Source organism: Macaca fascicularis, chromosome 14, assembly GCF_037993035.2.
Source record: "Macaca fascicularis isolate 582-1 chromosome 14, T2T-MFA8v1.1".
In the NCBI taxonomy this organism is placed as follows: Eukaryota; Metazoa; Chordata; class Mammalia; order Primates; family Cercopithecidae; genus Macaca; species Macaca fascicularis.
The window spans coordinates 3,102,721-3,117,711 of record NC_088388.1 but is presented as its reverse complement, the minus strand read 5'-3'; the positions used below and the strand labels follow the sequence as shown (position 1 = coordinate 3,117,711).

Sequence of the window (14,991 nt, the reverse complement as noted above, 5' to 3'; positions counted from 1 at the left end):
CGCACCCCCATCCCCAGCCTGACCTGCTCTCCCGAAACCCCCGCCTGTGCCGGGGGAGTCTTGGATACTCCGTTTGGAGCAGCCCGTCGGCCTGGGAGGGGAGTGGTCGTGCCTCAGGCACAGCCCACCCAGACAGGCAGCAGAGCAGAGCAGGCACAGGACCGGCCGGAGGAGGGACCCCAGCCTCGCCCCCATGCCCTGCTGCACGGTGAGTGCCGTCTCCGGGCAGCCCCCAGTCCGCCGCCTGGGAGCCTCGCGCCATCTGTGGAGGGGGCTCCCTTTCTCCACGGGCCACACTGCCGGTGGTGTCGGAGGGGACACTGTGGAGGAAGCGTTCAAGGGTCTGGAATAGTGTGTTGGGGAGGGGGCTGGGAGCAGCTTCTGCCGGGGAGTGCAGGGCCCCCCAACCCTGCCCCAGCCAGTTTTCTGCTGACTTTGCTTCAAAGTTCCCCAGGGCTGGAACCTTGGCCAGCAGGGCACTAGCTCTGTCTGGACACCTCACTCGCCCGCTGACCCCCAACAGTGTTCAGCCTGGTCGGAGCGCGGCGGGCAGGCAGGGCAGGCAGCAGGCTCCAGGGCAGAATCGCGAGGTGCCCCCAGGGCTGGGATGCTGCATTGCACCCACATCCCAGTGCCCTGTTCCCTCCTCCAGGGCAGCGCTGCCCACCGTGGTGGCAAGGGGACTGCCCAACCTCCCTCCAGGGGTGGGACGCCCACCAGGCAGGATGTGGGGCATGACAAATTAGGACGTGCAAGGTCACTTCTGAAGCATCTGTTCACCACCTGTGCCTTTGACTTTTGACTTCTTTTGCTCAAAAAAAATTTTTTTTAAGAAACAGACTTGAAAGGGGATATTTCTCAATTTGACTTAATATTGCATTGGCAGAATGGAGTTTACGCTGAGAGATCGGGGTGGTGAGTGGGGGGGGGGGAGTCTGCTACACACCCTGAGCTGGCAGGGGGACTTGGCAGGACCCTTGGGAACAGACAGGGGTCCTGGGAGCAGAGCGTGGGGTCAGCAGAGCCCAGCCTCCCAGGGCCTTTGGAGAGAGCTGAGCTGTCTGGGACACACTGCCAGGCCGACACCCCTCAAGGGAAGCCAGCCTCAGGCCTGAGATCATGGGGGTGCTGACTCTCGGCCTGAGGTCCAGGGTCCCTGGCGTCGTGGAGGCAGGGCAGTGCCACCTTTTTGTCTTTTGGCCTAAAGCTTCCTAAGAAAGGATGGCCAGCTCCCCATGGCTGTAGACGTTTTCCTGAGGGGCGCATGAGGAGCGGCGACACTGGACCAAGCTTCCCACCTGTCCCTGTAGGTCCCACCAGCAAATCCCCAGGGAAGGGGCAGGTGCAGATGGGAATCCCAGCTCCCTCCTGCCAGCTCGGCCTCGATTTCCAGAGATGCCACGTCTTCCTGTGTCAAATGGGAATTTGAGCAATCCAGGTAGTCATGACAAACAGGACCCTGGGTGTGATGGTACCTTCTCGGGGCCTCATGCTCACGGTGCTGGAAGAGGTCAGAGCCGTGGCCTCACGATGGCCAGAGGCCAGGAGGGACGCTGACGGCAACCGCTGCACGCTGTCTGCCCACATTTGCACAGCACACTCTACAGGCTGAATCCGCTGGCTGTCTGGCAGCCACTCAGAAGCCACTCTGCTCTCACGTGCCCTGTTGCATCCGCTCAGCTGCAAGTCCCAAGAGCCAGTGGGGGGTCCCGACGCCTGCTGGAGACCACTGTGCTCCGGCACTTACAGGAGTGTGGTCAGCAGGCGGCCTCCACAGAGGAGTCCTCACAGTGTCCCAGCAGAGCAGCACATGCCAGGCAGTCCACTGCCAGGGATGTTCCTCTCTGACCAACTTGCTTCAAGGCAGAGGACGCACTGTGGGGACCCAGCGCCGGGGTGTGGGTCCTAGCGGTGCAGGCTCAGGCGGGGCGTTGAGCCTCTCTGACCTCAGTCTCTTCCTCTGTAGAGAGGGAGAACAGGCCCCGTCGTAGAAGCCTCGGGAGGCTGTGAGGAGAGGAAGAGGTGGTGCCTAAGGCTCCGAGCATGGCGCTTTTCAAGTTAATGACATAAAGTTAACCAGGACCACTAGGCAGCTGTGCATCGTGGCTGGGACTACTCATCGGTTCACGTGATGTGGTCCAGGGCTGGGACACGAGACCCAGGACCCAGCTGCCGCCCAGAGAAAATGGTTGAACTGAGCGGGCTGGATGAGGTTGCCCCCAGGACCCCCAGTTTCTCAGGCTCTGGAAGTCTACGGTGGAGAGCACAGAGCGGCAGTGACCGCCTGCCATCCTCTGCTCCACCAGGAGGCTCCTCCAAGCCTTCGCTCTGCAGCTGTGCTCCAGCCAGTGTTCCTCTCTCCCACACCAGCGAGCCCCTGCTGCGGCCCTGGGCCTGCCCCGACTCTCCTTCAGAACTCTCTGGAAGCCCACATGGCAGCAGAGGTGTCCTGAGGTTGGAAGGTGGCAGTGTGGGGAGGGGAGAGGAAGAGGAGGCCAGGGGCTGTGGGGGTCTTCACCTCCCCAGCACAGGAGCTGATGGGGTTTTGTCCTGGGTGGAGGTTGATCCTAGAGGCAGGTCCTGCCCCAGAACTAAGACTCCCAGCCCCGCACGGCCAGAGGGGCCTCAGAAGAGCCAAGGACCTCACAGCCTCCACATGTCTGCCCCAGCTGCCCCAAGGGCCTTCCAAGCAGGCCACTGGCTCATTCCTCCCTCCCCAGCAGGGCCGAGCCCCATCCATGGGGGCCAGGTAGCAAGGGGCTCAGTCAACTCTCACTTCTCTGACCATCTCAGCTTAGGAGACCCCCAGAGCCCTTCCCTGCAGGGGGCCCGGGCTGTGCCGAGCCTCGTTCCTACCTCTGCCAGGTTCCTTGCCTGGCGTTGCCTCCTCTGTGACTTGGTGGCTCCAGCCCATGAGAAAAGCTCAGCCTTGCGCTACCCTCGAGGAGGCACAGATCTGCCTGGAGAGTCAAGGGGGCTTCCTGGAGGAGGTGGTGGAGAGTCGGGGGGCTTTCTGGAGGAGGTGGTGGAGAGTCAGGAGGGCTTCCTGGAGGAAGTGGTGGAGAGTCAGGGGGGGCTTCCTGGAGAAGGTGATGGAGAGTCAGGAGGGCTTCCTGAAGGAGGTGATAATCAGGGGGGCTTCCTGGAGGAGGTGGTGGAGAGTCAAGGGGGCTTCCTGCAGGAGGGAAGCCTCACCCAGGCTCTCCAGGGAGTTGGAACTGCCCTGCCCTATTCCAGGCCAAGCGGCTCCACATTCAAAGCATGGTGGTGTGGACACTTTTCCCCCTCCTCATTCTGTTCTGAGGGAGCTCTGTTGCGCACCAAGGAGGGTGTGTGCCTGGGATGATGGGGACTAGGCCAGAGGGGCCAGCATTGGCCAGATCAAGGAGAGCGTAGGACTCCAGGCTCATGAGCTTAGAGTCGGTCCTAAGAACAGCAGAGGCAGGAGGGTTCCAAGCCAGGGAATGATGTGGACAATGTAGAAGGTCCTCAGGCTGCATCCTGGGGGCTCCCAAGGTGTGGGGACAATGTAGAAGGTCCTCAGGCTGCATCCTGGGGGCTCCCAAGGTGTGGGGAAGGCAGGAGGTGAGGAGCAGAGGGGGCCGAGCAGGACTCCCACGACCCTGCTCAAGGACCTTGGTCATGCCAGGCAGCCCCTTCCACTCAGCACCCCTGCTGCTTTCTTTCTCATTGTTCTCTGACCCGTCACCCTCTTTAGCCCCCAGGGCAGAGCAATCTGTTCCTGGGCTTTCGGCCCTGGGCTGTCCTTGGTGTATTCCCCACCTGGGTAGCAAACAGCCCTGAAACCCAGTGCCCGCCGCTGCCATCTCCATTCTGGAGACACCCGAGGAACTGGGGCCGGAGGGCAAACGGGCTGCAATGGAGCAGCTGAGCCCAACTGAGCCGCCTCCTTGCGCAGGGCCCAGCCTCTCTGCCTCTCCACGGAGCTGTGGGGAGGCCCCAGGCAGCAGGGCAGGGCCAGGGCCTTGGGGTGACAAGGAAGCAGGGCCTAGGCCTGTAGTCTGTGGTCCTGTGATTCTGTGGCCGGTGCCCTCTGCCATCCACTCGAAGGCTCTCTGGCCTCTTGGGCCCCAACCTGCACCTTGTACCCTGCACCTAGCACCCTCTGAGCAGCAGGTTTTCTAGCGTCCCAGGTACCAGTGCTTCCCGAGACGTGTCAAACCACTGGGGACTCCCAGTGGCCTGAGCGGGCCGGATGCCCCCGAGCTGCAGCTTAGGACCCTTGGCAAACCCTCAGGGATGGAGCTCTGTTCCCAGGGCAGACCCACGCTGGCTCTCAGAGAACTGAGGTGTGGGGACTGCTCAGGGGGAGATGGAGGCTGGGGCGATCAAGGAGTCTGAGCTGGAGCCCTGGGGCGCTGTGCTGAACCCTGCCGCCTGTCATCAGTCCCGGAAGCAACCCTCAAATGATAAATACGTCTATGCGGGACATAAGAGCCACACTAGACTCTGCTAATTGACTGAATAGGGCCTTGAAGTGAGGCACAGCAGGGTGAAGGTTGCGCTCACAGGATCTGAGTTCAAATCCCAGCCCCAGTACTTCCCAGCCGCGTGTCCCTGGGCAAGCACCTGTGGTCTTTCTCTGCCTCAGTTTTCCCATCTGTGGAGTGGGAAATGATGCTAATAATCTCACCTCACTGTCTCCCTGAGAATTAAGTGAGCTGCCTTGTGTGTGGTGCCTGGCACATAATCTGACGCTTTGTGTGGGTGGCTGCTGTTGCTAGAGAATTAATTTTGATGTTGCATTTTCTACTCATCACCGGGAGCCACAGCTTTACATCTCTGATATTTTGGTAGTTATCGAAATTCGTGTAAGCCCAAGGTACAGGAGGCCAGGTAGTGAAAAGTCCCTGGGCTCCAGGGCCATGACCCACAGCAACAGGCTCCATAAATGCAGCGATCAGGGGCATCCGTTGAGGGCGCGTCTGCTCCCGGCTCTGCCCGCAGGAACAGCTGTCCCCAGGGGGTGGGATCCACTGGGCTCTGAAGTGGTCAGTCCGGGGTCTGAGCCTCAAACCCCAGCAGCTAGGAGTCAGGGGACCCAGCTACGATGGCAGGAGACCCCAGAGGCAGAGGCAGCACCCAGACCTCCTCCAAGAAGCTTCCCAGCCCATACAGAAAGGGGACACTGGTTCTGCTCAACTCCCCATCTCCCCAGAAGACCCCTGGGCTGGGCCCACATCCTCCCAGGGGGCGCTGCCTGCTGGTCCCAGGAAGCTGAACCACTGGGCACAGTTCTTCAGCATCTCCTTTGCCCGGGGCTCCCACCAGGCCGGAGAGGAGGAGGTGAGGAAAGGCTAGTAATGGGGCTGAGCGGATGCTGGGCCCTCCAGCACTTCTCCTTCGGCCAAGCAAGGGGAGGGGGAGCTGCAGGGGATGCAAGACAGCTTGGTGCCCCTGAGGGAGAAGGGGGAAGGCAAGTAGGCCTCCCTGAGTATCCCTTGTCAGCTTCCCCGAGGCGTCCCCAGAGGCTGCCCTGCCTCAATGGGCCTCTCCAGCAAGGGACCTGCAGAGCTAGAACTGCCTTTAGTTGAAACCACGGGCTGCTGAGGTCAAGTCCATACTCTTCTCCTGATTGGAACCCCATGCCGATGGGCAGAGGCGGGTCCAGGAGCTGGCAAGAGCCAGAGGAAGGTGGTGACTATGGGGGGACTTTGAGGGGTCCCTGGGCTGGTACCGGCCACAGTGGATCGGGGCTTATAGGGGAGGATTTAGAAGAGAGCCGAGCAGCCTCAAACCTCACATCCAGCCTGGGCTCCTGCTCCAGGGGCCCCCACAGGCCCCACAGGGATCCCTGAGCTGGGACAACCCAATGGAATACTCAAACTCATGTCCCTTCCCTCAGCTCCGGGGGTTCCTCCCCCAACACATCACAGCACCTCCGGCCAGACCCTGGCTGCCTCGTGGCCCCCCGACACACACTCCGTGGGTCAGACAAGACTGCACCCACCTTGCCCACCTGCCTCCTGCTCACACCCCTCAGGGTGAGGCTGGGCTAGGATAAGGACACCCAGATCCTGCCAGTCATTCGTGCCTGCACGGCACCAGCCCAGGGTGACCCTGGGACTTGGGACACAATCTGGGCCCTCCTGGGCCTTCCTTTCCAGCTGGCAAACATCTCGTCTTGGCTGGCGGCTGCGTCAGGAGCCTGCATTTCAGGACGACTGTCCTTGGCTGGCCTATAGTTCATCCTTGTCACATGAGTGCCCATCTCCCCAGACCCTGCTCACTCCAGGAGCCCACAGCACCCAGCTTATGTGCTGATACCTCCCTCACCCCTCCTTGGGCCTCCCAGGCTCCAGCATCTTCTCAGCTCCATCTGCGGGCCTGTGGGGACCCTGCCCTGCCATCTAGGGACTGGCTGGGCTGGAGCCTCCCTGTGCCACTCTAGGTGGTGAGCAAAGCTGCTGCTATCGGGAGCCAGCAGGGAAGGGCAGCTGAGTGCGGTCTCCAGGCCAGCTTAGTCTTGCACCTGAGCTGCCTGAGCTCAGCCCAAGCTGCCTGTGGCAGCCCCAGCAGGTGGGACAGTCTATGCTTTGCTCACCACTGGGCAGGGTTCCCAGGGCACATGGTGCTTGGTGCCAGGCAGCCTTGTAGTTATACCTGGGCACTGAGCTGCCCACTAGCCCACCTGGAGAGCAGATGGGGCTCCCAGGACCCCACCCAGGCAGAGGAAAGGCATCCCACAGGGCCAGGCCCACACAGTCAGCCCGTCCTGGATCTGAGCTCTGACGGTCCCCCACACCCAAGGACAGTGGGAGCCACAGCTCTGCAGGGCTTGGAGCCCTCTCCCCCGGGCCCAGGGACCTGCCCCCGTCACTGGCACCCTGCAGCCTGCAGTCATTACAGGCCTCATCTGAGCCGTCCTTGTCAGGGATGTGAAGGAGAAGCAAGGTCGTGCAGGCCTCCTGGCACAGATGGGCCGGGCCAGCTGCTCATATGCCAGCTCACCCACCTGGCTGCTGTGCCTTCACCACCGAGGTGGTCGGGAGGGCTTGGGCCCCTCCAGAGGGAGGATAGTGGGTCCCCACACAGAGTCGCAGAGCCAGAGCCAGAGCCAGATCCCTTGCCCCAGCCCCTTTCTCTCCTGCATGCGAGACCCCCTCCCACTTTCTGCTGTGTGGACTTTCGTTTGACCTAGTCACAGGCCCTGTGGGCAAAAGCCAGAGTTACGTCAAGGACCCACGCCCACCTGCTCTCTCTCTCCCTATCCCGACTCATAAGTCCTGAGACCCTAATCACAGCCTGGGTGCCTCCACCTTCAATCGGTCCATATAACTGGGCTGTGCACTAGTGACCTGAGGTGGTCCTGACCAAGTCCATAGCCTGGATGATCCAGGCAACAGGAGTTTACTGTCTCACAGCTCCAGAAGTCTGAGGTCAAGGTGTGGGCAAGGCCAGTTCCCACTGAGACTGTGAGGCAGAATTGGTTCCCAGCCTCGGGGACAGCCCGTGGGGCCCTATCCAGAGGCCACAGGCAGGGGAGCTGCCACAGGAGGGAGGTCTTTGAGCACCAGCCTGCCTCTGACTGTCCAGGGTTGGCCCCAGAGCCACCTAGGTGGGGCCCCAAGCGCATCCCACTGGCTAGGGAGGAACCAAGGTCTGCAGCAAAGACCTGCAGCCTACCTGCTCCCCGCTCAATCAGGGTCCCAGGGCAGGTCCAGGGCCCAAGGCAGAAGCGTCCTGGGCCGACTGCTTCCTGCAGGTGAGCTGAGCCACAGGTGCTACACCCGGCCCCGCACGGTGACAGGGAGACTTTTGGCGGCCTACAACAGTCCCGGAAGGCGGGGGCCGTGGGAGAAGTCTCCCGGCCAGTCAGGCGTAGGCCTCGGGGGTGCCAGGGAGCCTGCCCGCCTTCCAGCCGGCTCTTGTCTCAGTCAAGGTGCAATGAGTTTTTCCCACTTCCCCAATTTCCCAGAGCAGCTTCCTCTCTTCCCGGCAGGGGTCAGTGTGGGAGGGTTTGGCCAAGGCCGTTGCTAGGAAGAGCAGGCGGGAGAAGCTGGATGGGAGCTGCACGGGACTGGAGGCGGAAGCCCACCCTGTCCATAATGAGTGACCCCGTGGGCCTGGACCCTTCCCAGCGCCGCTACTCACTGGTCCCCACCACTGGGACTAGTGGAGCATTAATGGGGTGCCAGCTGCATGTTGGGCACGGGGCCTTGATGTTTGTGGGCACTCTCACATTCACTCCTACAAAACCTTTGCCAGGAAGGTGCTATGACGATCTCCATTTCACAGATGGGAAGGCTGAGGCCCGGGAAGGCTAAACGGCCTGCTGGGTTGTCTGCTAGGCTGAGGTTTTGGAGAGACCCGCGATGGGGGGTCCCTATCCTTCTCCTTCCCAGCCCTCGGCAGCTGTTCTTCAGGGGAGGAGATGGCCACCACGTGCTCCTTTGGGGTCAAGGGGATGAAGGTTTTGCTTCTCAGTAAGAATGTAAAAGCCTCTCAAAGACTCAAGATAAACGAGTAGCGATCAGTCACACCCCAGTGTGAATTAGGGAACGCTGCCCGAGTAGTTCACAGCAAAGGACCAGGCAGAGCGGTGGGCATCTTCCCGGATTTCGAGGGGGTCTCTATGTAGAGGGTGCACCCTGCAAAATAGCCTAAAAGGCAGCAGGAGCACAGGCAGCCCCAGAGGAGAAGGAGCATCTACCCCCCCCACCCACACCCTGGGAGCAGGGGTGCACAGCACCCCTGCAGAGACTGTTTCCCGGTTCCTAAGACCCTCTGTCCTCAGCATCCCCCGCACCCCTGTCTCAGAAGGGGCCTGGTCCTGGGGCCAAACTGGAAGGAGGGAAGGGGGGTAGGGGAGGGCAGGGAAGGTGATGCAGGGAGGCCACATCCCTCCCTAGACGCCCTGGACCCGGGGCTGGGGTAGAGCTGCCCCAGTGGGAGGGTCCCCTTCCTCCTGCGCCTCCCTCTGGTCAGGAAGGTAGAGGCCTAACCTTGGCAGGGGACGAGGGTAACTATCCCTCCTTCTTCGTCAGGAAGGATCTCGTCCATCAAGGACCTCTACAGTTCTACTCTGGCCAGAAAATGCCGGAAAATGCCAGAAAGAGCTGGAAAGAACAAATAGGCCAAGTGGGAAAAGGTGGAGGTGGCCACAGGCCTGGGGGTGCCCTCCCTTCTGGTTGGCCTGGCCACGCCCCTCTGCCCATGCAGTGTTGGGGAACGTGTCCTTGGAGAAGGGAGAAGTGGGGGCTGTGCTCCCAGACCACCATTGGCCCTTCAATCCAGGCGTCCCATCTCACCCCAAACACACCCTCCACCCACGTCCTCCTCTCTGGGATGCGGGTAGCATCTAGGTTCCCGGGTAGAGCTCCAGGCTGAAAATCATTAAAGCAAGGGGAAGGGGGACTCCCTGAGATTCCAGAGCAACAACCTCCTGGGGTGGCAGCACAGATGGGTCCCCTTTCCCTGCCTCTGCCCTCAAATCCCCCTCATGCCTGGAGCTGAAGTCCCAGTGGGTGCCCACTCACAGCATTTTGTGCCAAGTGACTTATTCACACCGTAGAGAGGCACCTGTGCGTGTGTCGGGGGCTGGGGAACTGGTGTGCCCACATCTCCTGGACTTTCTGCTTCTGAGAAAGGACGGTGACCAATTCCAGCCGACTGTGGCCCTGGAGGGGCTGAGCCGCCCCCTACTCCTGCTCGTCATATCGCACAGCCCTTCAGAAGTTGGAGGGATCTTCCCTTTGACCCCTGTCCCCTCTGAGTGTCAGGGGCTCAGTTCCCTGGGGCCTGCTGAGCCCTGACCCAGAAAATGAGCTGAGTCGTCCATGGCCTCCCTGTCCAGTTTGGGGGTTTCTGGAAATCCCAAGGGAACCCATTCCTTCTAGGTTTTCACCCTGACTACACTTCCACACCACTGGGGAACTGGTAGAATCCCTGAGGCCTGGAGCCTGCAAGTGCCACCACCAATAAAGTAGGAATCCCAGAGCTGGGAAGGGAGACCCTCTCTGGGTGCCTCCTGGGAGCCTGCAGCTGGCGTTGTACAGGGAAGTGCTGCTTGATTCGAGGGGCTCTATGGAAAGCAGGTGGTGCTCACAGAAGCACCAGAGCCTGAATGACCTGGCTTGGAGGGAGGAGGGGGCAACAGTGACCCCAGGAGAGGTTGTCTGGGGAGCAGTTGGGTCACCCCACCGAGGCCCACCCTACCCTCTTCTCCGCCAGGGCAGATCTGCCCACACCCACTCACTTCAGCTCTGGCTGCCAAGCCACAGGCCTGAGCCGGGTCCCCGGGGGAAGGAAGAGACAGGGGGAGGCAGGGGCTGGGAGGAGAAGGGAGGTGCTCTCAGGAAAGGATGCTGCCACCTGAAACTCACAAGCCTCCACCTGCACGCTCCCTACGTGTATGGATGATTACCAGAGCCAGCCTCACCTGCAGTGAATGCTTTCCTGTTTACAAATTGCACGTGGATGCTCCACCGAGCAAAAGCACCCCAGCTGGGAGAAGAGGATAACAAGTCCCAAGAACAAGGACATCAGAGTCCCTTCTGACCACATCACTCCCCCAAGTCCCCTGGCCTCAGCTGGGCACGGAGTCCTGCTAAGCAACCCCACATTCTTCAGACCCTGGCAGACAAACCCAGACTGGGGTCTATCTCCCAGGGCTTACAGCCACAGTCACCTCCAATTCCCACCCCGGGGCTTCAGGGAGGTGAGCTGAACTAGGAGGAGATCTGGGAGGGCTTCCAGGAGGAGGTGAGGCCAGAGCCCAGAGCAGAAGGAGGAGTAGGCTTACAAGCAGCAGAGAAGGGGCAGATGGGTTTCTGTGCAGGCCACCAGAAACACACCTGGCTGGCGGTGGTGTCTGTCCATTGTTTTATGCTTTCTCCCTGAATATTCTTGGCTTTCGAGCCATCACCTCCTCGTGTGTAGCTCCCACATCCACATCCCTCGGCTTCATTGTAGAAGCCACCGATTCCCAAGCAGCTGCCCCCATTTATGAGGCCTGTTCCCCTCCTGTGTCAGAGCCACTCTTGCTGAGGACCCTTCTGGAACTTTCCATTCTCGGCTGGGCTGCCCTCTGGAGCTACATGTATTAGGCCCTTCTTGCACTGCTATAAAGAAATGCCTGAGACTGGGTTATAAAGAGAAGAGGTTGAATTGGCTCACGGTTCTGCAGGCCATACAGGAATCATGCTACCGGCATCTTCTCGGCTTCAGGGGAGGCCTCAGGAACTTACAATCATGGTGGAAGGCAAAGGGGCAGCCAGCGCTGCACATGGCCGGAGAAGAAGAAAGGTGGGGGGCGGGCAGTGCTGCACACTTTTTAACAACGGTGTCTGGGGAGAACTCACTGTCACAGGAACAGCACCAAAGTGGGGAATCCACCCCCAGGATCCAATCACCTCCCAGCAGGCCTCACCTCCAGCACTGGGGATTACAATTCTACGTGAGATTTGGGTGGGGACACAGATCCAGACCATAGCACTACGGTTTTTTGGTTGAATAAGCTAAGACTCACCTGAACCTTTGTTGAAAATGCTAATTCCCTGGTCTCCTCCAGACACTGGGGAGTCCCCACTGGGACCCTGGAGTCTGCCTTCACTGGCTCTGTGCTGTGGGCCCTTGGATCCTTGTCACTGGAACCCCTGTTAGAGCATATCTGGCACCAGATCACACCCTCTGCCAGCTCACAAGTATGTCCTGAGGGCTGCTGACCAAAGGCACCACCCCACCACTAAGTACAATTTTGTTTTTTTTTTTTTGAGACGGAGTCTCCCTCTGTCACCCAGGCTAGAGTGCAGTGGTGCGATCTCAGCTCACTGCAACCTCCGCCTCCCGGGTTCAAGCAATTCTCCTGCCTCAGCCTCCCGAGTAGCTAGGACTACAGATGTGTACCACCACCACGCCTGGCTAATTTTTTGTATTTTTAGTAGAGATGAGGTTTCACCATGTTAGCCAAGATGGTCTCGATCTCCTGACCGTGTGATCTGCCCACCTCAGCCTCTCAAAGTGCTGGGATTGCAGGCGTGAGCCACCGTGCCCGGCCTAAGTATAATATTTTATATTTTAATAGAGCCCCAGGGCTTCTTCACGTTTTTTCTAGGGCAGGAATTGGCTTTGGCCATCACGTGAAAACTCACCAAAGCAACACTACAGTGAACATGGAGCTATTCTGCTTAAAACAGGGGTGGAGGCCCCAAACCTGCCCGTTCATCAGCCCCACCCCCTCCCTGTCTCTTCACCACTACAGCCACAGTTGGTGACCACTGATGTGGCAGGGGAGCTAATCTTCTGTGGGATTTGCCTGTGATTTTATAAAATCATCATCTACTCAGAAAGTTGCAGTTTGCTACACTTTTCCCCCTACTTAACGCTACCATTTACTTCTAGGTCAGCTGCATCTTACAAACATCCTAATCTGACGGCTTTAAAATCTATGAATCCATTTTCAGCCAAGTTTATTTTCACTAATAAAAAAATCTTCAAAGGAGACACTTCCTGCTGTGGACTGAATGTGGCCCCAAAGCTCATGTGTTGGAAGCGTAACCCCCAGTGCGACAGTGCGGGGTGTCGGGGCCTCTTGACAGGTGTTTAGCTCCTGGGCTGTGCCCCATGAATAGGTTAATGCCGCTGCCTGGGGTTTGGCCCCCTTCTGCCCTCCCCTCCCTTCTGCCCTGTGAGGACACAGCACTCCTGCACCGCAGAGGTCACAGCAACGAGGCACCGTTTTGGAAGCAGAGATGGGGGCCCTCACCAGACAGCAAACCCGCTGGAACCTTTGTCTTGGACGTCCCCAGCCTCCAGAACTGCAAGAAAATACATTTCTGTCTATAAATTACCCAGTCTCAGATATTCTGTTAGAGCAGCACAAAATGGACCGAAACACCTTCTTAATCGAATCCTAGCGTTGGAAGGATGCAAAAGTCACCACCTGGCTTTCCCACCCAGCTATGGTCTCCTGAGTGAATGTGGCCCAGCAATGCCTTGGTTCACCCACACAGACTCCAAGAACCGACAGTGGAATCTTTCCCACTGAGCCTGGCTGTAATCTCTGAATCCTCAAGAGGACACTCCAGACCCAGTTCTGCTCCAGGGAGCCCTAAAAGCAGGGCAGCAAGCTCTCCATTTCCTTCATATTCCCCCACAAAACCCAATGGACTGGTCCGTCACCAGCCAGCCTGCCCTATTCTAGGTTCATCCCTATTTATCTATGTCTTTGCGCCCATTGCTGATCCACAAGCTCAGGTGTGATTTGATCAAGTTACAATACATTGGGATTATCACCTCCTATGATATGCACACTATATCCCTGTTAATGTGACCAAAGAGTGAAATTTTATAAATGTGTGTATACATACACACACACACATGCACATGTGCACATACATCTGCACCCCACGCCCCAATCACAATTTAATGAGACTCACCTTTGGATGTTATTGGTCTTTACAGTTTAGGAGCTCACAGCCACCAGTGCTCAGGCTTCTCACCCGTCTCCTTCATGAGCCTCACATTCACACAGGGTTGGCAGCCCCTGTGCCCAGGGAAGGCACCCCGCAGACAAGCCTGGAATTGAGCCTGTCATCTGCCATTTGGGGCTGTAGACCTCAGGCAGGTCACTGCACCTCTCTGAGCTGCACATCCTCGCCCGTAAGGGAGTAATGGTATGGGCTGTGCTGAAGACCACAGTGTCAGGCCTCTGAGCCCAAGTCAAGCCATGGCATCCCTGTGACTTGCACGTATACGCCCAGATGGCCTGAAGTAACTGAAGAATCACAAAAGAAGTGCAAATACCCTGCCTCGCCTTAACTGATGACATTCCACCACAAAAGAAGTGAAAATGGCCGGTCCTTGCCTTAAGTGATGATATTATCTTCTGAAATTCCTTTTCCTGGCTCATCCTGGCTCAAAAATCTCCCCCACTGAGCACCTTGTGACCCCCATTCCTGCCTGCCAGAGAACAACCCCCCTTTGACTGTAATTTTCCTTTACCTACCCAAATCCTATAAAACGTCCCACCCTTATCTCCCTTCGCTGACTCTCTTTTCGGACTCAGCCCACTTGCACCCAGGTAATTAAAAAGCTCTATTGCTCACACAAAGCCTGTTTGGTGGTCTCTTCACACAGACGCACATGACACACATGACAGCCCCAGTGGGGCTATTCTTCCTGCCTCCGGGGCCATGTCACTCATGTGCACTTGACCACTCGTCAGCTCTCAGTGGCAGTGGGGTCCCGGGGACCAGCCAGCAGCTGAAAGGCATCTGTCTCCTCCTCTGCTGGTGGAAACGGAGACTCCTGAGAAAGAAAAGCACTGGGCTGCTTGTGTGCTGGGTGTCAGGACAGAGTTCATGGGGATTTCTAAGCTGTGCAGCCACCCAGCCCCCAACCCCCACACTCCCCTACAACACACCGGCCGCCCTGGGCCAGAGTTCGTTAGCGTTTAAATGGAGTTTCAAAGCCCTCCCCACCCCCACCAAGGCAAATGGCCTGCCTCGCCAGCACTTGTCCAGTGACAACACAGCAAGTCACTTACCCCCTGCCGAGAAAAACTAGCAATAAGACCAGAGATAACAAAGGAGGCTGGCACAGTGGCTCCTACCTGTCATCCCAGCACTTTGGGAGGCCAAGGCAGTGGTATGGGGGGAGCGGATCGCTTGAGCCCAGGAGTTGAGGCCCTCCTGGGCAACATGGCAAAACCCCATTTCTACAAAAAAATAAAAATAAAATGTCCTGGGTGTGGTGACACATGCCTGCAAATCATTTCAGCTACCTGGAAGGCTGAGGTGGGAGGATTGCCTAAGCCCAGGAGGTTAAGGCTGCAGTGAGCCATGATCATGCCACTGGACTCCAGCCTGGATGACAGAGCGAGACCCTGACTGAAATAAATAAACACACACAAAGAAGGCCGCAGCCCTTCCAGGGACACTGTGGCAGCCTTCTCTACCTGTCAGGTCCAGCAACTGGGAGGCATGCGATTGGCTAACCAGGCTCAGGGTCCCCTGCAGCTCCCCGAAG

General features: G+C 58.6%; 1 long non-coding RNA gene across 1 annotated transcript; it reads right to left on the bottom strand.

Moving 5' to 3' along the window:
* Positions 1-858: 858 nt before the first annotated feature.
* Positions 859-13,936, bottom strand: LOC135967230 (uncharacterized). The gene is made up of 3 exons (XR_010581228.1): positions 13,401-13,936; positions 2,857-3,080; positions 859-2,004 (listed from the first exon to the last, which is right to left on the bottom strand). It is a non-coding gene; the product is annotated as an uncharacterized lncRNA (long non-coding RNA).
* Positions 13,937-14,991: the final 1,055 nt, after the last annotated feature.